Raw genomic sequence first — 24207 nt, forward strand, 5'->3', positions numbered from 1 at the left:
GTCTTCCAGGATAAATTATGCTGGGGACATCTTGTGATGAAAGAGAAGTACTGCAGGGGACCCTTTGAGGTGAAAGTGGAATTGCAGCCCAAGCTGCTTTTCTATTTTGCACCCTACCTGATTTAAATTATAGTGTATGTAAAACCTAACAATTGACTTCTCCATTTTTGCTTCTATTTGTCTTAAAAATATAAAATTGAAAGTAGTTTCTTATATCTTTTCAATAAAGGCACAGAAATATCTGCAGATCTTGCTTAAAATCCAGTGAGCTTATAAGTTTTTGTGCACTCTGCAGCTTATCTCGAGAATTGTTTTCAGCCCTGTCCTGTTCTCTGTAAAGATAAAGGTATAGAGTAGTTCTAACACTCTTCCCACCTTAACATGAATCCTGCATGAATATAGAACATGTAATGAACCCCAGGACAGGAAGTGTGATATTGGCAGGATCATCAGGTGAAAATTAAGGAAAAAATGCCTAAAAAAAAAAAAGAAAAGTAATGCACCCATAACATCTAGGGTCTGCAATATTTTAAATTTTAGTTTTTAGGTTTAGATACACTATTTCTTCCAAAGCCATCCATACATGGACCAAAATTCAAACGATTTAGTGGGAACCCGCTGAATTGTTATCCATGTATGGGCAGGGGGTTTTACAGAAGTTGATCTACCGGTTGACATCTGTACAACTACTCTATTGGATTTTTGCTACTCAATCATACCATGAAGCGCTGATTCTGGTGACAGGGAAGTCTCTCCGCTGTAAGAAAAAAATAGCTCAGTGGGGACAATTCCAACATCCACTTCGAATGTGTGGATGGGTGAATCAGGTCAGTTTTTTTTGTTTAATCTAAAAAAAAAAAACAGATTCACATATGGGCTGCTTTAATTGCCAATAAAAACGTTCACGCATGTGTGTACTAAGAAGCGCTGTAAAATAGCTGGTTTAGATGAAAATATTCTGAAACTGGTAAAGGCTGGTAAGGCTCGATCAGCCCTGTGGTAATAAAGTACAATATTTGAACCAGTTTATTCACATCTCTCACCGAACCTTCAATAATTGTCATCTTTACTAAAGATTCTTAAGTTTGTAAGTTGAAATCAGGTCTCACCTGTGCTGCAGGAGTTAATTGCCCATTTTGTCTAGGGCAGTGATGGTGAACCTTGGCACCCCAGATGTTTTGGAACTAAATTTCCCATGATGCTCATGCACTCTGCAGTGTAGTTGAGCATCATGGGAAATGTAGTTCCAAAACATCTGGGGTGCCAAGGTTTGCCATCACTGGTCTAGGGGGTGATGAATATGGTGGAAAACATATTTTTCATTCCCTCCACTCCACACGTACAATGCAAGAGTGCTGGCAAAAATGGCGAGTCATACAACGGTAAGTAAGCCTGCAGGAGCTGCATTAAAAGAGCAATTAACCCTTGTAGCTCACGGGAGAGGGAGGGGAACTGCAGGATAAATATTTATGTAAAGTTGATCCAGCGAATATCCGATTGCCTCTCAGGGGATCAGGAAGGGATTTTTTCCTGCTGTAGCAAATTGGATCATGCTTTGCTGGGATTTTTCGGCTTCCTCTGGATCAACTGCGGGTATAGGATTGTGTATATGGGATTGTATGGTTGTGTTTTCTTTACTGTTTTTTGTTTTTTTATTGGTTGAGCCAGATGGACTTGAGTCTTTTTTTTTAACCTCACTAACTATGTAACTATGTAAAGCTGAAGTTCAACTTTAAGTTTTGTTTTTACAAACTTTTATATACCAGTGCCATTTTTCCCAGTCCAAGATTGCTTTCAAAATGAAATTCACATTGTGAAAATGCAATGACAGCTACAAGGAAGCACATTGCTTTATTACTCTGGGGTTCATAGAAAACATGTTTTCATTAAAATAAGCAATTTGGTAAAACTAAATATAATGAAACTTGAATACAGCGTTGTACTCAATGATAAACTACAGAGGGTTTTACTGCGTTAATAATATATATTGTTGTTTGTATTTTGTCATGTTTGTCTCTGGACAAGACAGATGAAAGAAGATCTGAATAACACTAAAGGATTTACCAATGTATAGCATAACATGATTTTAGCATTTGTTGACAGCACATTAATCATCCATTCCTTGATAATGTTACAAGACCTATGATTTACGCTGGCTTTTGATCTTTCCCTGTGTGCTACTTAAATAAAAAAAGTATGCCAAAGGATTTAAAGATATTGCATATCAATCACTGAAGCTATTTTGAGGACAGGGGTGAAGAGAACTATTCATGCTTTAAATTGTATGCCGTTTCCGCTACACCTTTATCTTTGCCGCTCCAAAGAAAGTATTGGGCTCCTTGCCTTGAATGATGTCATATTTACAGTCTACTGATCCATGTATGTTTACTGATGTCAGTGGCAGGAGAAAGTACAGGTAAATGATATAAAGTTGAGAAAAATTAAGTACACCCCATGAAAATTGTAGACTTTTACAACATATTTGAAAAGGGCAAACATCAGATCTCTATTTAAACAGTGCCTATAGATAAAGGTGATATACTTGAACAAGAAAAATGTGCTCTTTGAATCAAAAACCATTAATAGATGAAATGGTGTACTGGGGAAAAGTAAGTACACCATTGCCATCAAAAGCAGGTATGGCTCCTTTTAGCTGAGAGATTTTGTATGAGTCAGTCACCTTCTCTGACATCAAGAAATTCTTGACCAACTCTCCATGCAAAATTCTTTTAGTTGCAAGAGGTTTTTGGTTTTACTTGTTTAAACATCCTGGTTCAAAACCCTATCACAACAATTCAATGGGAATTAAAGTGGAAGAAAAGGCATCCACACCAAAAAGCAATAATCAAACATAATCCATATTGTCATTTTAACTGCATTGTTATAATTTTTAAAATTTGTTCCCTTGTACCTTTTTTTTTTTGTCAAAATGTGACTTTTCTCAATCTTGTTTTGCCTGCTGTTCGCGGCTCCTGTACATATCCCCTGCTTAGTAGCTACTTAATTTATGGAGGTGATTTCGATACCCTATGCACTGTCACTTCCGCTGGGTAAATAGCAAATTTCAGAAAGTGACGCCACATGCCTGCTGTTCGGTGGCATCATTTACATAGCAACAGGGCACAGATTAGTACTGCCGAAGGCTTGTAGGGATGGGGTAGTGCTGAGCGGAACTGGGCAAGACAGAAGCAGGTTTAATGAAAGCTAGGCTGGATTTTTCTAGCAAATACTGATAATGGATTCAGGAAGTGCATGACAGCTGGCATGTTCAGCTAAATAGAGAAACTGTTGTCAGGAAAGAACAGAAGGCAACTGATTGTCTAGCTCAGATTACACTTTCTAAGCTAGACAGTCAGCAAGCCTTAAAATGCATTATATCATAGTTAAACATATTTAACATTCTAATCATGGGCAAAATTTCCATTTTTACTTAAATTCCACTTTAAATTCCAGCTTTCATTAATGCAGTCTATACCCTTAATTTGTTCTTTTCTAGCCATTCCTTAATGGATTTACTAGTGTTCTTCAAATCATTATTGTGTTGAAAGATCCATTCAACATCAACTTTTGGACAGATGACCTCACATCAAGCACAATTTGATATGATGCATAGTTGACTCCATGACTGCAAGCTGTTCAGGCCCTTAAGCAGCAAAGTAATTCCAAACTATAACATTTCCTCCACCATGCTTCACATTTGTTATGAGGTTCTTCTCCTGAATGGCTGACTTCAGTTTGCAGCAATCATGTCTACTGTTATTGTGACTAAGCAACCCTATCTTTCATTGACCACTGTTTGGTTCCTGAAGGCCTGGTTTTTACCTATATTTTCAATGACCAGCAAGGGCATTTTCTTAGGCTACTTCTCAGTTTGAATCTTTTTATGATATGTTTATGATGTAGATGCATGCACTGAAACCAACAGTTGCAAGAGTTACCTGAAAACCCCATGAAATGTATTTTTTTTTGAGACAGTTGCCTGAAGTCTACACCACTTGCTCTCCCTACAGTAGAATGATTTATCTCAAATCATTTGGTAATCATTTTAAATTCCTTGACAGACTTTCTGCGAGCCTTAGAGAGTTCTATTAACTACTTTTTGACTGTGCGCTGTAATTTTACTGCTACTGTGCGGGCAGGCTGTGCAGAATCACATAAAAATTTATAGGTGATTGTTTATTTCCGGGTAGGGGGTGCATTCGTGGGTGCCCACTGACCTGGCTGTACTGTTATAGACTCCAGCACATGCCGATCGGCAGGTCTCAGCCAATGATTTATGGCTGGGACCCACCGGTCAGCTGAGTGGATCACAATAGAGACAGATCTCTCTACTAACAGCAGGGATGTTCTGTTTTTTGTTTCCAGATTTTACTAGCACAGTAACCACTTTACACATTACTAGGCACACAGTTAACCCTTTGATTGCCCCAGAAGTTAACCCCTTCCTACACAGTGTGATTTGTACAGTAACAGTGCATGTTATTACACTGATCACTGTATTAGTGTCAATGGAGATGTCAGTGGCAGTTAGTCAGTTACCACTCAGTGTCAGTTAGTGTCAGATTGCTCACCGCACTATCACAGTCCCACTATAAGTTGTTCATCGTCACCATTACTAGTATAACAAAAAATCCAGTATATATATTGTCATTTGTAAACGCTATAATTTTCACACAAATCAATATACATTAAGGTTGGTTTCACACTGTCAGTTTTTCAGACGAACCTGATCAGACCAGCCATTTTCCCAATGGAATGGCAGATTTCAGCAGACATGTGTCTGCAGACACCCGCTGGCATTCGATCCTGTCTAGAAAAAAACAGATGGATGGAGGATCGGTTTACAGTTCAATAGAAACAGACAGGTGGTCATTTTCCAACCAACCGCCGCATAAAGAACAGCGGAGCTGTATCCGTGTCTGTTCTGCATAGGAGAGCAGACATGGACCTGTCATTAGCCTGCTCAGTGGGGATCAGCGGAGAAATCCCCTGCTGGGCAGGTGGCTATGCAATACAAAGTCCCCCCATGTGAAAGGAGCTTTATTGGGATTTTTTTTTTCCCAAAGACATGTAGCAGAATACATTTTGGCCTAAATTTATGAAGAAATATTATTGTATTATATATATTTTTTTAGTTATTATTGGATATGTTTCATAGAAAAAATGTCAGTCTTTATTTGTTTATAGCACAAAGAATAAAAACCCCAGAAAGCTCTATTTCTATGAAAAAAAAATTATTTCAATTTAATTGCGTACACTGTTGCATGACCATGCAATTGTCAGTTAAAGTAGCGTGGTGCTGAATTGCAAAGAAATGGCCTGGTCATGAAAGGGGTAAGATCTTCCGGAGGTCAAGTTGTTAATCTCAGCACTGCACAACTTAGTAGCAAGAGAGCACTAGATGCTGTCTAGTCTGAGGATTAAACAAGACCATTTCCACCTGCATACTGCCTAAGAAAGTTTCAACCACTGGCACCTAATCTGCAACACCATATTCCAATTATATAGATTTAGTGATGGATGTAGGGGTTTACTAACTTTACATATGACAAATTCACATTTTTATTAATTTAGATCATAAACACGAATACACCATGTCAAATGTTTATGTCATTTGTTCAACTATATCAACTTTCTCTTTAGGTACTATTTGAATAAACGTTTTCCAGCTCAAATATGTTTAAAAAATCAACAATATATGAAGTGTACTTATTTTTCACACAATGATAAATAAGGGTTTCAACTAAATAAGAATGCCTAAGTGAAACCTGTACTAAAATTATACATAACAGGTTGGTGCCCACATAGGAAGACCATATGATGTAAAGATGTTACTGTACTGGTAGTGTAAAAAACAATTCATTAACAGCAAAATCAATGCTGAAAATGAAGGCATGTCCGAATGTCCTTAGAAAAAGGAATTAAAAGAAAAAATTGATTTTTGTCCTGCATCTGACTATCAGACATCACTGCAGCAGTGTTCTGTACAGGTGGGGGAATTCTCATATTGCCAGTGCTGGCAGAGGATATAAGCATTGAATAGTGTGAGATGAAGAAGAAAAAAGATGAGCACAGTGATGTTGGTCACTGAAAAGGTGATGTCAGCTCTGCCTTCACTGAATCACTGGAGTACGTTGGGGTAACTGACCACTGATCACTAAGGATGAGCCATACACATCTGGGTTCAAATTGCAGGGGTTTGGCCAAACATATTAAAAGTCAATAGGAAACACATCTGTCAAATTAATTGTCTCCATTTTTAAGGCTAATAGCAAAGGGGTTTGCAAAAAAAGTGCATGGTGGACTCAGCATTGCCCTAGGGGACATGTACCAATAACAACATTATAAAATACAATTTTTGCAAGAGGCAGAGATTAATAATGCTAAAAGTGTAACTTTAAAGATGCACTCTTCCTTTTAAAAACCTGCCTGGAAGATCCCCTGCCTGTGGAGTGGCACATCTCTACCATGTAATAAAAAGGAGTATAGCAAAACTGAAATATACAGGATAAAAAAGGATGAAGGTCTGGTACGTATTTTGGATTTTGGGCAAGGACTGTCTCCATGACATTATTTACAAAATAAAGAAAGTTTGCAGGGAAAATTTAATAAACACCTATTTTCCATATCACTTTTACTATATGTTAATGAAAAAAAAATTACATGCCCCCACCAAATCAAGATCAGGCCCTGAAACCACAACACAAGGCACCTACCAAGATGGCACGACCCCTCCTGCAGAGGTGACAACAAGGCACTCGCTCAGAGACTCAGAAGTGCTAACCTCTCACCCAGATTCTGAAACCCAGCTGCTTGACAAGATCAGAGGCATTGTCTGGAAAGAAATTACAGAGGCATCTCGCAACCTGACACATGCCTCCTAGATTATTGGATGGACAATACCACCATGGCCATGGGAGTAAAAAGTCATATGGAGCAGCTACAGGCCTATCTTCACACCCTCTGCGACCAGCTAGAAGATTCTGAAAATCATGCATCATCGGTGCAATGTGCATACATGGTGTTTGCCTGAAAGTGTTCTCAACCTCCAGGGCTCCATCCTCTCCCTCCTACAAAAACTGTATCCAGATATACAGAAGGCCTGGAGATGGATAGGGTGCACATAGCTCTCACTCACCAGAAGCCTTATGGCCTCCCATGTGATGTGGAGGTCAACTTTAATTACTAGGGCACCAAGGAAAGGACCTGGCAAGCCACCTGAGAGGCTACTGAACTCTTTTTCCAAGACCACTCCTACCAGATCTTTGCTAACTTTGCCCAATCTACCATATCATACATTTTATCCTACATCTAAGGACTTCACCCAATTTTCCCATCCACACTTGAGCCATTCTAGAATTTACCACATCTATATAAAACCAGCTTTTCTCCCCCGCATCTCCTTGATCATGAGCCGCATAGTTCCTTGGTCGGATCACATCCCTATACTCGCACATTGCAAATCTCTGCTTGTACATCCTCTTTATATTACCGATTTTATAAGTTTTGGATAGGGAATGGCTAAAGTGATTTTAAAGGATCACCTTGAGAAATAACCCATTTAGTTTGATAAAGAGATGAAAGGCAAAACATTTTTGTATAGATATAAAAATACACTATAAATCCTTTTTTTTTCCCTTTTTATAAGTGAACACATTCCCTCTGTTCTCAGCTGCATAGGAGCTGGGGGAGAAGAAGCAGCAGCACACTGAGCTTCCCAGTGAATGGCTTGCAGCGGGGGCATGTCAGGACAAATCTGATCATTTTAAGAGAGCACACTGGGTTCCCATCATAGCTAGAGAACTGATCACCGTGTGCTCTCCAGCTTAGAGTGTTCAGTTTTTAAGGCAGATGACAGAAAAAAGCGGCACTGGATTCTATTCATATTGGGTGTGGGGCTACAATACTATGAAAACATTCAGCATATCAAAAAGACACCATGCATAACAATAGACTTGTGCAAGCTGGTATCTAGATTGGTGTTATGCCCTGCAAAAAAAAAAAAGCATTCCATTAATAAAAGCAATAAGGGTGAAGCAGTAGATATAAAACATACAGTGCAATCAATACTTTATGTTATTTGTTTTATTTAATTTGAGAAATAAATCCAGATTCCACCTGGAATTCATACCTGCAGGGGTTCTAGTATTAATTATTATTAATATTCAAAGTGCTTCGATACATTAGAATGATTCCTGTCGCTGGAATAAGCTGCACCATTATAGTGTTCGCTCATCCTTACACTAAAGCCCCATACACACACGCAGATCGTCGTCATACAAATGTTCGTCTTTTCTCCCCGGGATGTCGGTGTCTGTTGAAAAGTGCAAAGACAGCACAAGGACAGCACAAGAATTTTGTCCGCAGACTTCAGCTGACTGCAGAAGTGATGTCATGTAATGGTTAACTTTCCCTGTGTTTTTTATTTTCTGAGCATGCCCAGTCTTGCAAATCTGCGGTCTGTCGGCTGATTTCTGTACTGACAGGCGAACAATTGTCCGTTCTGGTGTCCGCAGACAAAAATTTTCATGTTTGCAAGAAAGACTCTTGTCCGCGGATTGTGTGCAGACAGCTGTCGGAGGCACCATACTAACACGCATACAATCGGCAGATCTTTCGTCCGCCGACGTTTGTATGACGACGATCTGCGTGTGTGTATGGGGCTTAAAGCCCCGTACACACGTACCGATCGTCGGCCGACAGAACGTCCTACAAATGTTCGCGGCTGGTGTGTTTGTTGTTTGTCTGTTGAAAAGTGCTCAAAACTTGCCCAGGACATTTGTCTTCCGACAGAAAATGACATCACTACGTTCCACGCACGTTCGCCGCTACAAAAGAGGAAGTGAGTGTTTGGCCGTGACCCTTCTGGGCATCTCGCGCTGATTTCGGTAGCATTTGTTTGGTTGACGACATTTCGCTATTTTCCGAGACATCGTTCGAGAATTTATTATGGCGACCGTGAATTCGTCCGTTGCTGTCGTTAGTGTTGGAGTTTTGGCTCTGAGACGACGTACGAGCAATAGGAAGAAGAAGCGGACCTCCTGGACGAAAAATTGGTTGCTTAACCGTGATCAATTTTCTCATATGTCCTTGCTGAGGGAGCTCCAGGAAAATAATCCTGATGACTTCAGGAATTATTTGAGGATGACGGATCCCATCTTTTACCGTCTTCTTGCCCTGGTGTCCCCCTATATTCTGAAGCAGGATACTTGTATGCGGCTTGCAATTACTCCTGAGCAAAGGTTATTTGCGACGTTGAGGTATCTTGCAACAGGGAGAAGCCTGCAGGATCTGAAGTTCACCACAGGCATCTCCCCCCAAGCTCTTGGTATCATCATCCCTGAGACCTGCTCTGCCATCATCAAGGTCTTGCAGAAGGACTATATCAAGGTATGTTTGATTTTTTACATTACATTACATGTATTACTAGTTTCACCCGAATTATGATGTTTTTGGATGTACAGCAATTGACACAGGCCATTATTTGTAAACTACCCTCTGTCCGCATGCACATAGTAGTAAAGATGTAGATTATCTTTAACCATTTGTAAAATTACCCACTAACCACCCCACCATTCTCTCCTATGTGTCCCTAAACGCATTGCCTGTTAACAGTATGTCGAATTTTTCAAATTTTATTGCTTTCCCTCAAACAATTATTCCTTGGCCAATGTTTTAGTACCTAGTTAATGATTTATCTAAAATACATCAGTCCATCCATTCCCACCTATGATTCTGTATGTTTATGTAATGATGTTAAAACCTTCACTGACCACAAGCCCTTATTGATGTATAAATGCCCAGTTTTACTTACCCATCCCCCACCCACATGCTAAATCTCAAAGTCAGCATATACCAAAGCTCAAGTTCAGAGGTCTTCAAACTATGGCCCTCCAGTTGTTCACGAACTTCAATTTCCATCATGCCTAGTCATGTCTGTGAATGTCAGAGAATTACAAGGCCTCATGGGATGTGTAGTTCTGCAACAGCTGGAGGGCCGTAGTTTGTAAATCTCAGCTCTAGCTGGTGAGTATAATGGGCCATACACACTAGAAGATTGTCAGAACAATTTATCCTTCCGATTTACCAAAACCAAATAATATGAGGTCCAACAAACACTTTCAAATCCTATGCAATCTGGTAGGCCCTTGCACTACATAGAAAAGGTAAATCTGCACGAAAAAGTCTTCAGAGAATCTTCTAGTGTGTATGGCCCTTTACAATATAAGAACAATAGGAGGTTGAAAATAAATGTATGTAGATGTTACATCCCCATATTCAAACCTTTGCCTTCCTGTTGTTTATTTTTTTAGCAAGTTGCATAAGCATTTAACAGACAACTGTGTGTGTAATTAATAATGTGATGTGCTCAAGCACTAATTTATTTTTTTTTATTTTTTCCCCACAGTTTCCTTCAAACGCAGAGCAATGGCTGGAGATTTCTGATCAATTTCTGGAGAAGTGGAATTTTCCCAATTGTGGGGGTACTATTGATGGGAAGCACGTCCGCATTGTCCCCCCTCTGAATTCCGGCACATTTTATTATAATTATAAAGGTTTTTTTAGTATAGTCATGCTAGCCATAGTTAATGCAAACTATGAGTTTATTTTTTTGGATATTGGCAAAAATGGCCGCAATTCGGATGGGGGAGTTATTGATCAGACGGAGTTCGCTCGTCGTCTAAAGAACGGCACTCTGAACCTGCCATCCAGGGAGCAAACTGTTGAGGGTATGAGCTTTGTGTTTATCGCAGATGAGGCTTTTGCGCTTGGGGAGCATCTCATGAAGCCCTACCCTCAGAGGAACCTCACCCCAGACCAAAGGATTTACAACTACCGGTTGTCCAGAGCTCGCAGAGTTGTGGAGAATGCCTTCGGGATAATGGCCAACCGGTTCCGGATATTCCTGACGTCCATAAACCTGGCACTGTACAAAGTGGATAATGTGGTCTTGTGTTGCTGCATTTTGCACAACTTCCTACGCAGGAATGCACAAAATTATGTATTGCAGCAACTGGATACTGACCCTCTCAAACAATAAAACAACTATGTACCTGCGCTGCTTATGTCTAAACACCTCAAAATATATGTGATTATATAAAGTGCTAGTGCAAAATTATACTGAGTGCAGCCTTAAAAAAATCTATATATATATTACACAAGTACACACAATAAATATCAGTTATAAATTCCATATATGAAAATACCACCCTGCTATGCCAGGTACAAGTGGAGAGGCCCAACCTTCTAACCAAGTGGAGTCCATGACGTCAATGGAAGTTGGACGGTCAGCATTGGCATCACACAGGGCCCGTCAGATCCGCCAGGAATATCTGGACTATTTCGTGGGGAGAGGAGCTGTGTCCTGGCAGCAATCACTGTCACACACCCATTAATCTTGTTAAAGATTGGACACACAAGATAAATGTCAGAGATATATTATTTTTCAACACATTAAAAAAAAATTGCAATGATTCAGTATTGTGGATTCTAATCATTTGGGCACATATGCCAAACACAATAATTTGGGTTAATCATGTGTTATATATGTGTGACTTTGGAAGGGTTAATACATTCATCAGTGTGTTTCTTTACTGTAGTCTCTCACCAGCTGATCCAAAGTGATGATGGCCATGTGTTATTTTTGAGCCAGTGGTGTAAATACAAGGGCCTTCTGCACCCCACAAAATTTACACAAACCCTGTCACATTGAGAACTAGGTCACACCCATGGTTCATCTAATGTCACCTTACATTGGTGGTTCTTGTCCAGAAGTTGCCCATAGTATATATTTAATATAATACATTAGGGTATTAACAACGTACCTACACCTGTTATGTTGTGTTCATTTATGACATCCTTCTCACTGCCCACCAATGTTAGGATATGTCAGTGTTATGTGAAACTTGATCATTGTTCATCTCAAAGTGTTATATATATAAGTAATGGAAAGTGAACTAGAGCAACGAACAAGCAATACACTATAGATTACACTGATCTCCCTACACTGCCAATATCAATGCCATATTGAATCCTAGGACTGCTAGTACCTTGAGTGTTGAGTCACACTTATGCAATGTGGGAAGTCTGCGACTTTGCATCCTTCCTGCATCGCATAAGGGTGACCCACCACTTACTTTTTCCACAGGATTGTATTACACAAGTCTGAAGAACTGTGCCATCCAATCCTGATACATCAGAAATAAAGGGTCATGTGCGACTTGTGTGCGTGTTCAGTGTGAATGTAGCCATACAAAGTGTATGTCTCAATTCGCACTACACTCGCACAAAAGTCGCACATGATGCATTTATTCAGCTGAATCAGGATAGGATTGCACAGTCGTTCACACTTGTATGATCCAATCCTGTATGAAATGTCAGATCGCACTGTGATATGCGTATAAACGGTTGGGATCTTTAACATTTCATTGACACCTCCAGCAACTCGCATATGGCAGTGTCCAAAATGCTTTCATTAACATGTAAATGTGGGAATAGGACAGCCATCATACATGTAATGCTTCTTTACACAGCTTTAGATCTCGACCCCCCCAACGAAAGTCAAATAAAGAATGGAACACACATTGTTGAACGTACAAAATTTTTTTTTTCAAAACATTCACAGGGTTAGGGTTAGGGTTAGGGTTAGGGTGTTTTCAAGTTTTTTTCCCAAACGTGGGTACACTCTTAACAACTGAGTGCCATCAAGATATCATAAAATATTAAAAAACTTTTGTAAGAAAAGGAACCAATAAAAACATAAAAAATGTCTTTAAAACTTTTTAAAGTTTGGCAATCATGTCGACAAAATCTCGCATTTTTGATTGCAATGCCGTTGCTGTTTCCTTGATTTGCTCGAGGTCTGAGCAACATTGGAGTGCCTCACGGGTTAGTTTTGCTAAAGTGCAAGTAGGTAAATCATGATCTGTAAAAAAATATACAACTGAGTCAATGTGAATCACCTACATGAGGTCATAATAGAGAAACATTTGGTGTCCAGGTTATTTTTAATTACTCTCGAGTTAATACCTACCCTGTTCTTATGCTCTTTTGCCCTAGGCTCTTCTTCTTCCTCCTGTCCTCCTCTGATCCTGTTGCTGATGATTCTGCCGGTCTCCTGAGCTTACTATATATTCATTAGGGGTGTGAACGCATGATGACGTCATTGTGAGGGCATGGTCGTAATGTATATATATTAAGCTGCAGAGACCAGAGACGGGCAGAATGCACGGCAACAGCATCAGATGAGGACAGGAGGAAGAAGCAGAACCTAGGGCAAAAGAGCAGACAACATAAGAGCAGAAGATTGCACAGCAGAAGAGTGGAGAGGAGAAGATCCAAAGAGCAGAGTGGAGAAGACCGGATGAAGATATTTAAGAACATTTCATAAACGTCTCCTGTCGTTATTCACATACACTTCCATTTATGTGGTTAATGTGTAGGGGTACTATGTACCCCATACCCATTCACACAGTGATTGGTGTCCGGGATCTGGGGGCCACCCTTTGTTGAAGGTTGCTTCCAAAGTCCTAGGAACCCCCTGGCCGCATGACCCCCCAAAACCACCAGACAGGGTTGTGGGGATGAGGCTCTTGTCCTCCTCTACATGGGAGTAAGGTGCTTTTGGGTGTGCGGTGCAGAGGCCCCCTGGCCCAAAGCAACAAAACCCCCCCATGTTGAGGGCATGTGTCCTGCTGTGGTCCAGGGGGTGTTTGTTCCGCTTGCTCGTTCTCTTTCCTGGCCTGACAAGCTGCATGCTTGTATAAGGGTCTGGTAGGGGTTTTGGGGGTAACCCACGCTGTTTTTTTGTTGTGGGCATACCCTCAAACTCAATACCACACACAAAAGGCCTGGTTGTGAACTTGGGGGGACACCCACGGTGGGTTCTTCAATTTTTTGGTGTAGTTCCCCCTCAAAAATCTTCACAACGCAAGTGGCCCCGCAAGTCAGAGCATCCTGATCCGACTTACGGTGCGACTTCCATTCAAATAAAGAGGCTCCCATAGGGAACTAGTGTTGTAAATTGGAGGCTAAAAATAACACTGATAAAAATCATTCTGAAAAAACCTACGTGGGCACACAATTGGCTCTTGGACACTTGGTCCGGGATCCTCAAGATTTTGGGAAGTGGCTTCCACGCTGCTTGGCAAGTTGCCAGGAGATCTGGGTTCTGAGCTGGCTGGGGATGCCACATCCTGGCATGATGCAACATCTGCAATGTAAATTTGTAAGGGAATACAAGAATATAAGGTTAAACAATCATTGCAAATACACATATTTCTATGATCCCACTACACAAAAATCTGTGACTACCAACCTTCTTGTTGTTCTGGTGTCTGGTCACTTGTTGGCTCCACCAGAATAACCTCAGGCATAATGTCTTCATCTACATAATACAAAACATTGGCCATATCATAAAAGTCACAAGAGGTACATTTGTTAGGACATGGTGCCCTGCTTGATAGCTCTTTCAGTAACAAATATGAAGACATGTACATGGTTATCTACGAAAAATATGGTACATTAATGTTTGACAGTGCATAGGAACCAATTACCTTTAGTCGAATCTGTGCCACCATCTGGGCCCATGTCCTCCTCTTCTTCCACAACTGCCGATGGAGCTGCCAAACTTCTCCTCCTCCTTTCCCATTGTTTGGCACGGAGTTTACGTTTTTCTCCTATTTAAAGGTTTGAATAATAATCTGTGATTAATAGGAATGTTTGCTGAGAAGATTCGTGCAGGAAAGAACGTTCGTTGCAACACAATACATATATTTTTAACTATGGCTTCCTGACTTTTAATGTCATATACTAAAACATCAACAATAGATCGATCTAATCACGACATGACAACTAAAATGAGTAATCTAACTTTTTACATAGACATTATAATCTAGACATGTTAATACAACATACACCAAATTCTAAAAAACATATTGCATGATTAAAAAAAAAATAAATAAATAAAACTTACTTTTTTTCAAAATCCTATGGATTTGGGAAAGCTGATCCTGCTCACGGTGTTTCAGGTCAGACCACTGTTTAAGAATCTGATCTTTCGATCGCTCCACACCGAATTTTTTTACCAAACAGGCCACCACCTTATCCATGATGCCATCTTTCCTGGCATTGGGCCGATCGCAATTTGCCAACTTGCCATCATAGTCCATTTTTTCTAAAATGGAGACCATCTCCACCATTTCTGGCTTTGACATGGGTGTAGCCCTTGATTTTCTGGTGGCCCAATCACTTCGGCCCACACTAATTGAGCTCCCAGATTGTTGAGACATTATTCTTGATTACAAGATTTTTCCACTGCTTCAGGTGTGAGTGTCGCATGTAGGCCTGATCTTCGGCACGTACACACCCCTGCACAAGCCCGCCACTGGAGGAGGAGTTGACGCCTGCGCTGTATTTAAAGGACGCAAGTTCGTTCGGCCGACGATTCGCTAGCGGACATATCGAGGGTTGGAGCACGATCGAGCGGCGAATCACGACTTTTCCCCACAAACAAAGGTACGACTCTTTTAATAGAAAGTGTGTGTTTTGGGCCCTATACAGCTTTTATTAGGAATATCTTTATTATGTGCCAAAATACATGCTATTTTAATATGTTTTGTGTTGTGTTGTGTCTTGCAGGCATATACTGTCCTGCAATATGGTGGACAATTACACCACCCACAACTTTCTCATCAGTTTCATTGATGAGTACAGGCAACTGCCGTGTTTGTGGCAAGTGAAGTCGGCAGAATATAAAAATAAGAAACTAAAAAAACAGGCCATGGAACATTTGGTGGCCTTCTACAAGCCCGTCTGTCCTGGGGCAAATTTTGATTATATACGCAAAAAAATAAACAGCATTCGCACTGCCTACAGGCGGGAGGTAAAGAAAATAGAAGATTCCACCCAGTCTGGAGCAGGTGCACGGAATGTACATGTACCACGGCTGTGGTACTATGATAACCTGCGGTTCCTGGCAGACACCTTGGAATCCAGGCCGTCAATTTCTACGCTGCCTTCGACTTCGGCAGAGGGCTCAGTGTCAGTTGATCCAAGCCAGGATGAGGATTTCCTGGAAGAGAGTTTTACTCAGGTATGGCATTTCACAATATATTGTCTGCTAAAATGTAATCATGTAACAAAATTATAAGCTAAACCATAATTGACCCTTTATGTAAACGGGCATAGCAAGGGGTTGGCATGACAGGCAACCGCCAGGGGCGCAGGCCAAGGGGGGTGGGTCACAAAAACATTGGCATTGTTTTAGTGTTTATTTTAACAATCCACTCAGCCTGCACACCCCAGAACCCCCAGTTTGCAGGCGGATTCATGCAGGTGTAAAACATTGAGAGCAGCTTCATGCAGGTGTAAAACATTGAGAGCTGCTTCATGCAGGTGTAAAACATTGAGAGCTGCTTCATGCAGGTGTAAAACATTGAGAGCAGCTGAGCCAAAAGACCAGGAGACTGAGACTGCCTCTCACTGCATCCCCAGCACACCTCTGGTCTTACAAACACTGCTGCATCCCCAGCACACCTCTGGTCCTAACAAACACTGCTGTAGCCTCAGCATTCCTCTGGCTCAACCTTTTTTAATACAAAACTAACAGCTCCTGCAAATGATCCATCCATCCTTGCTTCCATGTCTCTGGTCTCTCACTCTGGGTCAGCAAGGCAGGTGGCTTCCTTATTCCTGTTTCCCTGCACTGCTTCACCCTCAATGCCCTACATCAAGCCCTCTGCAAGTTCAGGCCCCTCTCTCTCTGCAACCCCCTCCTCTCTCTCTCTCACACCCCCTCTTTCTCTCCCTCTCTCTAGCTCTCAACCCTCTCTTTCTTTTTCACACCTGAGACAATGATTGCCCACTAGAGAGCTCTACACTGGGCAAACAAGGGGCAAATTAGAAACTTTTAATGCCCTTTAATTTTTTTTTGGGGGGGTGGGTTACAGTTTTACATTGATCTTGGGGGGGGGGGGGGTTGTTGCCAAATACAGCTCCTCAACAAGGGCACTGGAGACCCTAGATACGCCACTGTATGTAAAGTCTGCTATTTGTTCACAATAATATAACAAACATGACTTTTTATATACACTATAACATTCTAATCAATTGTTCATTTCATCAACAGGGAAGTGTCACTGAGGAGGAGCCAGGTTGCAGCCAGGAGCCTGGGGAGCCTGCGGAGCCTGAGGAGCCTGTGGAACTATTTCCACCACCACCTCCTCCTGCCAAACGGAGGCAAAAGAGGAAGCACGTGGATGATATCACAGACGAATTTATCCAGGAGGCCACCATAGCCCTACGTCGGAAACCGGAGGCCAATGAGTCCTTCGGCAACATGACGGCAAAAATTTTGGATAAGGTGGACCTCAGGCAGTGTCAGTATGCCAGAAAAATTATCCTCAATGTGCTGCAAAAGGCTGAAAACGGGATCCTTAATGAGCACAGCCATGCATGCCAGGAGCACCCGTGCCCTCCACCTCCACCTCCACCTCCACCTCCACAACACCCACCACCTCGCCAAATGCCACATGGCCAGTGGCAATATGGCCAGCATGATCCAAACCTGCCCTCATGGCAACCTGATTTCAGTTACCAGCAACTTTAATTTTTGTAACCCCCTATTATTTATTTTACCCCTGTTTGCCAGTTTCTAGTTTAATTTTGTCCAAATGGACCTTTTTTATGTTTAGTTATACGGAAAGTATTAATGTTTTCTTTGTTTTTTTTTGCTGAGATACAAAAAATAAAGAAAATTAAAATAAAAAATGGCCTATCTGAATTTGTTAACATGTTTAATATTGTGCATAACCTGAAAAATATGTTTTATACATTAATTCATACAAGAATAAAGGGTCATATCAATAGTTAGATCTTTGCTGTTTACAAAATAATAATGGTGAAGAGTTCAAATTATTTAATTATAAAATTTGATAGAACAGATAGAATAGACAAACATTATCTTCATCATAACAGAACACATGCTTTTTGATTAGAAAAGTATGGCATTATGAGCAGCATCTTCCTTCTTCTCACATTTATCAAGATGAGCATGTGCTCCGCATTTCACCTATTTCTTGGACTGCCGCGAGCCGAAAGTTCTTTCTGAATAAAATGATGAGTTTACTAGAGAAAATTCTTCCGGGAACTCATTTGGTTTGATCATGCATGTTGGGATTTGTAGCTGTGTGTCGGCCGAATTGTGTACGGACAGGCGAACAATCGTCCGTTCTGGTGTCCGCAGACAAAAATTTTCATGTTTGCAAGAAAGACTTTTGTCCGCGGATTGTGCGCAGACAGCTGTCGGAGGCACCATACTAACACGCGTACAATCGGCAGATCTTTCGTCCGCCGACGTTTGTATGACGACGATCGGTACGTGTGTACGGGCCTTAAGAGATCTGGAGGTCCATCCTACATATTAGAGTGTGCATGCTGTGCACTCCACAACATATACAACATTCTTTGTGCCGAAATTAATGAAACCTCGAATGATGTATTCTCTGCCAGTAGATCGAGAGACAATGGTCTTTTTTTTCCTACTGTGCTTATCACAATAACAGCAGGTTCGGAGGCCACAGCGGAAAGACAGCGACTTTAACTGACAATTGCGCGGTCGTGCGATGCCGTACCCAAACGAAATTTACGTCCTTTTTTTCCCACAAACAGAGCTTTCTTTTGGTGGTATTTGATCACCTGTGCGATTTTTACTTTTTGCGCTATAAACCAAAAAAAGCGTTTATTTTCAAAAAATAACAATATTTTTAACATTTTTTTATATGAAATTCCCCCCAAAAAATATGTAAAAATCAATTTTTTTTTAAATTTTTGGCCAATTTGTTTTCTGCTACCTATGTTTGGTAAAAAAAAATCACAATAAGCGTATTTTGATTGGTTTGCGCAAAAGTTATTGCGTTTACAAACTAAGGGAAAGATTTCTGTCATTTTTGGTGTTTTTTTTTTTAACGCGTAATGGCGGTGATCTGCGATTTTTTTTGCGGGACTGCGACATTGCGGCGGACAGATCGGACCCTTGACTGACATTTTTGACACTTTTGGGGGTACCAGTGACATTACTGCAGTAATCAGTGCTATATATATGCACTGTTACTGTAAAAATGACACTGGCAGTGAAGGGGTTAATTTTATTGGAGAGGGAGGGGTTAATGTATGCCTAGTGCTTACTGACGTGTTGGGGGGGAGGTGACTGTGTGACAGAAGGACAGATCGGATGTCCAGCTATGCTGAACACTCCGATCTGTCACTCCCTGTCACTATGGAGATCCGCCCGCTGTGTTTACACACAGCGGGCGGATCTGCAGACTCGATCCCCGACGATCAGGTAAGAGCAGCGGCGATCGCCGCTGCTCTTCCCCTGGCCCGACTCCCGCTGTGAATGAAAACAGCGGGAGCGCGCCTCCGGCGGCGAGCGAGCGCCGCCTACAGGGGGAGGAGTCCAGCGACGTAGGTCTACGTCGCTGGACGGGAACGAGCCACTGTGCAGCAGGAGCAGCACAGTGGCCGGTGGGCAAGTGGTTAATTTGGTTAAATTCCTGTGAAAAGGTGGTAACAAAAGTGACAAGATTACCTTTGTTAGATTCAGACAAATGCCTATTGAATGTCTTGGTGAGGAATGTGCATCCATCTCTATTCTTGGCTATTGTGACACCCCTATTAATGTGTCAATACTGGTAACCCCTCTCTTTAAGCCTTGAGGTGATGATATTACATTCCTGCAATGCACTTACATTGTCAAGCACAAGCTATCAACTAGGATTGGATTCGAACCCATGTGTGCAGAGCACAATGGATTAGCAGTCCATCGCCTTAACCACTCAGCCACTCGGTGCTTGGCAATGTAAGTGCAATTTCATCTTTTGTGTTAATAAATAGCCATATAAAAGACAGAGAGCACTAGATCTCCTTTTTATTTTTATACCGGATGCCTTATTTATCTGGAGAGAGTATCTGGAGGCGGTGATAGGAGGGCTTACCAGGCGACTGTGATTAACCCAAAGCGTATTTGACTCTTAGGAGTCTGTCTCTGAGGTGAGCTGCTAATCTTACACTTGACACTAGGAGCACTTGGAGTGAAGCATGCAGCACCTTTGATCACACTCACAGATGAAGATTTCAGTTATTACTGTGTCACTTTATTTTCACTGTTTTATCACGGTTTACTTTTTGATCTAATATTGACATTATTGCTTGTTTTGGAGAAGATTTGGTCACTTTAATAATTTACTACACAGCGATTGTTTTATTCACTTTCTGTATGCTTGCCTACTGAACTAGTTTGCTCTGCCTCTTTTAAAGGGATGATCGAACGGTTCGGCCCGAACATCGGATGTTCGAGGTTCGGCCGAATTTAGAACTTTTTGCCCAAAAAGTTCGGAATTCGGCAACCAGAACCGACCAAAATGCAATGCTTCAGGAAATGGGCTTTAAAAGCCCGTGATTGGACCAGAACCATTAGCAAAAGCCAATTGAGGGGGCAGGAGAATGCTAGGAATGTGATTGGAGTGACTAGGGGGTCCCTAGACCAATCATTAGTGAATACGCCCCCCAGTATATAAGATCGCCCCTGCCAAATTCCTAGCATTCTTGTATGGGACATGGAAGAGAGTGGAATGCTGTTCTGTTCTAATGTGTTACAAAGTGTCATTTAGCTATTTTTAGTGTGAGGAAAGGGATATCTAGTGTAGGGATGATCGAACGGTTCGGGTCGACCATCAGTTCGACCCGAACATTGGATGTTCGATATTCGGCCGAATACCGAACTTTTTGCGGTAAAAGTTCGGTATTCGGCCACCAGAACCGCCCAAAATGCACTGGGACAGGAACTGGGCTTTAAAAGCCCGTGATTGGCCCAGAAACGTCTGCAAAAGCCAATGAGGGGGCAGGAGTCTCCTAGGAACGTGATTGGAGTGACTACGGGGACCAGAGGCCAATCAGGAGTGAATACGCCCCACACTATATAAGATAGCCCCGCCTAACCCCTAGCACAGTAATACAGAGCCTGTTGAAGAGAGTTGAAGCAGTTCTCTGACTCCTGCTTTGCTACACTACATTTTCTACATATCGAGTGGTTCTAAAGCTCCATATAGCAGAATTGTATTTAGCTTACAGCCAGTGTAGTTAGATGCAGCGATTGTGCTGGTTCTTAGAGTTACAAAAAAAAAAAAAACTTAAGGGACAGTGTCAGTCTTCTGCTGTATGGAGCTTTCTATTTAGTGGAAAGGGATATCTAGTGTAGTTGGGGAACTTTGTACTACATTAGTTATATTTAATAATTGAGTTTCTGTAGGGAAAGTGAAAGTGTGAGGGTTCTGTTTAGTGAGCACGTTGCACAGTGCTGCTGTATCACAGCAGGTATATGTGCTTGCTAGGCAACTTAACGCCTGTTGTTCAAAGCGTTAGGTCCACTGTGCAAAAGGCTTTGCTACTGTGCGTGACACACATCTGCTGTGCTGTATCCAGCAACAACTGTGGGTCGCATAGCAGTGTGCGTTTTTCACCGCACACAGTTGCCAACGCATCAGTGACAACCTAACGCCTGTTGTTCAAAGCATTAGGTCCACTGTGCAAAAGGCTTTGCTACTGTGCGTGACACACATCTGCTGTGCTGTATCCAGCGACAACTGTGGGTCGCATAGCAGTGTGCGTTTTTCACCGCACACAGTTGCTAACGCATCAGTGACAACTTAACGCCTGTTGTTCAAAGCGTTAGGTCCACTGTGCAAAAGGCTTTGAACTGTGCGTGACACATCTGCTGTGCTGTATCCGGCGACAACTGTGGGTCGCATAGCAGTGTGCGTTTTTCACCGCACACAGTTGCCAACGCATCAGTGACAAATATGCCTGGTAGACCAAGAAAAGGCATACGTGACCCTGCTGCGGAAAGGGGCACAGCTTCTAGGGTGTCTAGAGGCAGGGGTGGACGTGGTGGTCAGTCCTCAGCCAGGCCATCATTTGGATTGTTCTCCGGCAGTGGCCAAACAATACGTCCACGGTATGTACAGGAGGTGGTGGACTATATGACCAAACCCTCATCATCGGCATCATCTGCAACTACAGTGACCCAGGCAGAGAAAAGTGGTCAGTCTTCTGCAGTTGTCAGAACAAATACAGATGAGTCCATGTCCACCTCACGTCCTCCCTTAGACCCAACTTCAGACATGACATAGGAGTCAGCTGAGCTGTTTGACCACAGTGTCGGCCATCTACTCCAGCCTGATGCTCAGTCCTTTATGGAGTCTGATGTTGGGTCTGAGTTTGAGGAGGAGGCAGAGCAAACAAGAGGGGAGAGCAGACGGCCCGCTCCATCTAAGGCCGCACCTGTTGTCTCCCGGGCCAGGCCTGATGCTCAGTCTTTGATGGAGTCAGATGTTGGGTCTGAGGTTGAGGAGGAGGCAGAGCAAGCAAGAGGGGAGAGCAGACGGCCCGCTCCATCTAAGGCCGCACCTGTTGTCTCCCAGGCCAGGCCTGATGCTCAGTCTTTGATGGAGTCAGATGTTGGGTCTGAGGTTGAGAAAGAGGCAGAGCAAGCAAGAGGGGAGAGCAGATGGCCCGCTCCATCTAAGGCCGCACCTGTTGTCTCCCGGGCCACTATACACACCTCATCTTGCTGGGCCTTTTTTGAGACATCCCATGCAGACAAAACAGTTGCGATCTGCAAGATTTGTAAGAAGGGTATAAAACGTGGCAAAAATGTTAACCACCTGGGTACAAGCTGCCTAAACAGGCATTTGACAACCCACCACTCGGCCCGTTGGCAGGAGCATTTAAAGAACCCACAAAAGGGCCAAAGATCGGTCAGTCGGCCTCCTAGTCCTCCTCGCGCTCCTCCTCATGCTCCACCTGCTCCACCTGCTCCACCTGCACATCAGTCTGTTCCTGGCCCTGCTATAGTCACTCGTCACCTGTTGGCAGCCTCCACTGACAGGGATGATGATATAGCAGGCAGTGTCGCATCTACCTCCAGCACACCACCAGCTGTAACATCTAGACGCCAAATTTCGATTCCACACATGCTGGAACGAAATCAAAATGTATACTCCCCGCCACCCACATGCCCAGCGTCTAAACAGTAGTTTGGCTAAACTACTGGCTCTGCAACTATTACCATTTAACCTGGTAGAGTCTGCTCCCTTCCGTGACTTCGCAAAATGTGCAGTTCCACAGTGGCAGGTGCCAAGTCGGCATTACTTTGCCTGTAAGGCCCTGCCATCCCTATACCAACATGTGGAAGGCAATGTACTGTCGTCCCTGGCCAAGTCAGTCAGCCGTAAGATACACTTGACGGCTGACACTTGGTCAAGCAAACATGGGCAGGGACGGTACATTTCTGTCACTGCTCACTGGGTGACACTGCTTGCCAGCGGAAGGGATTGTAGCCAGGGCTCGGTGCTGCAGCCAGTGTTGCCCCCACGTCTGCAAACAGCTGGTGGTGTCGCTGATCCGGGTAGATCGATCACTTCTACCCCCTCCTGCTCCTCCTCCTCTACCTCCTCCATGCCCTCCTCTGCAGAATGGTCCTTTGAATATGATGAGGTACCACGTAAACGTTCAAAGGGCTATTCTATGTCTCAGGCCAAAAGGTGTCACGCAGTGCTGCAGCTTGTGTGTCTAGGGGACAGGCAGCACACTGCCCCTCAGATTCTTGGGGCTCTGCAGGCACAGGCCCAGAGGTGGTTGACACCACGCCAGCTGCAACCAGGGATGGTGGTTACTGATAATGGGTCAAACCTCCTGACCGCCTTTCGTCAAGTAAAGTTAACCCATGTGCCATGCCTGGCGCATGTCCTGAATCTCGTGGTACAGCGGTTTTTGAACTCGTACCCGGGAATGCAGGATGTGCTAAGGATGGCAAGAAGGGTGTGCAGTCACTTCAGGCGGTCGTACAGTGCCACTGCACGTTTGGCCGAAGTGCAGCGCGAGTTTCACCTGCCGGTACACCGCCTCATCTGTGACATGCCCACCCGCTGGAACTCCACCTTGGCTATGCTGCAGCGCCTGTACACGCAGCAGAGGGCCCTCAATGAATACCTATGCGAGTACGGCACCAGCACTGGCTCTGCGCGCCTGGGCTTCTTTTCACCACGGCAGTGGCTTTTGATTAAGGATGCATGCGCTGTCCTCTCGCCATTTGAGGAGACAGCGCATGCATCAGTGACACCCTACCAGTACTGTTTTTGTTGGAGCACA

The sequence above is a fragment of the Pelophylax lessonae genome (genome assembly GCF_965119305.1).
Source record: "Pelophylax lessonae genome assembly, chromosome: 9".
Lineage (NCBI taxonomy): Eukaryota > Metazoa > Chordata > Amphibia > Anura > Ranidae > Pelophylax > Pelophylax lessonae.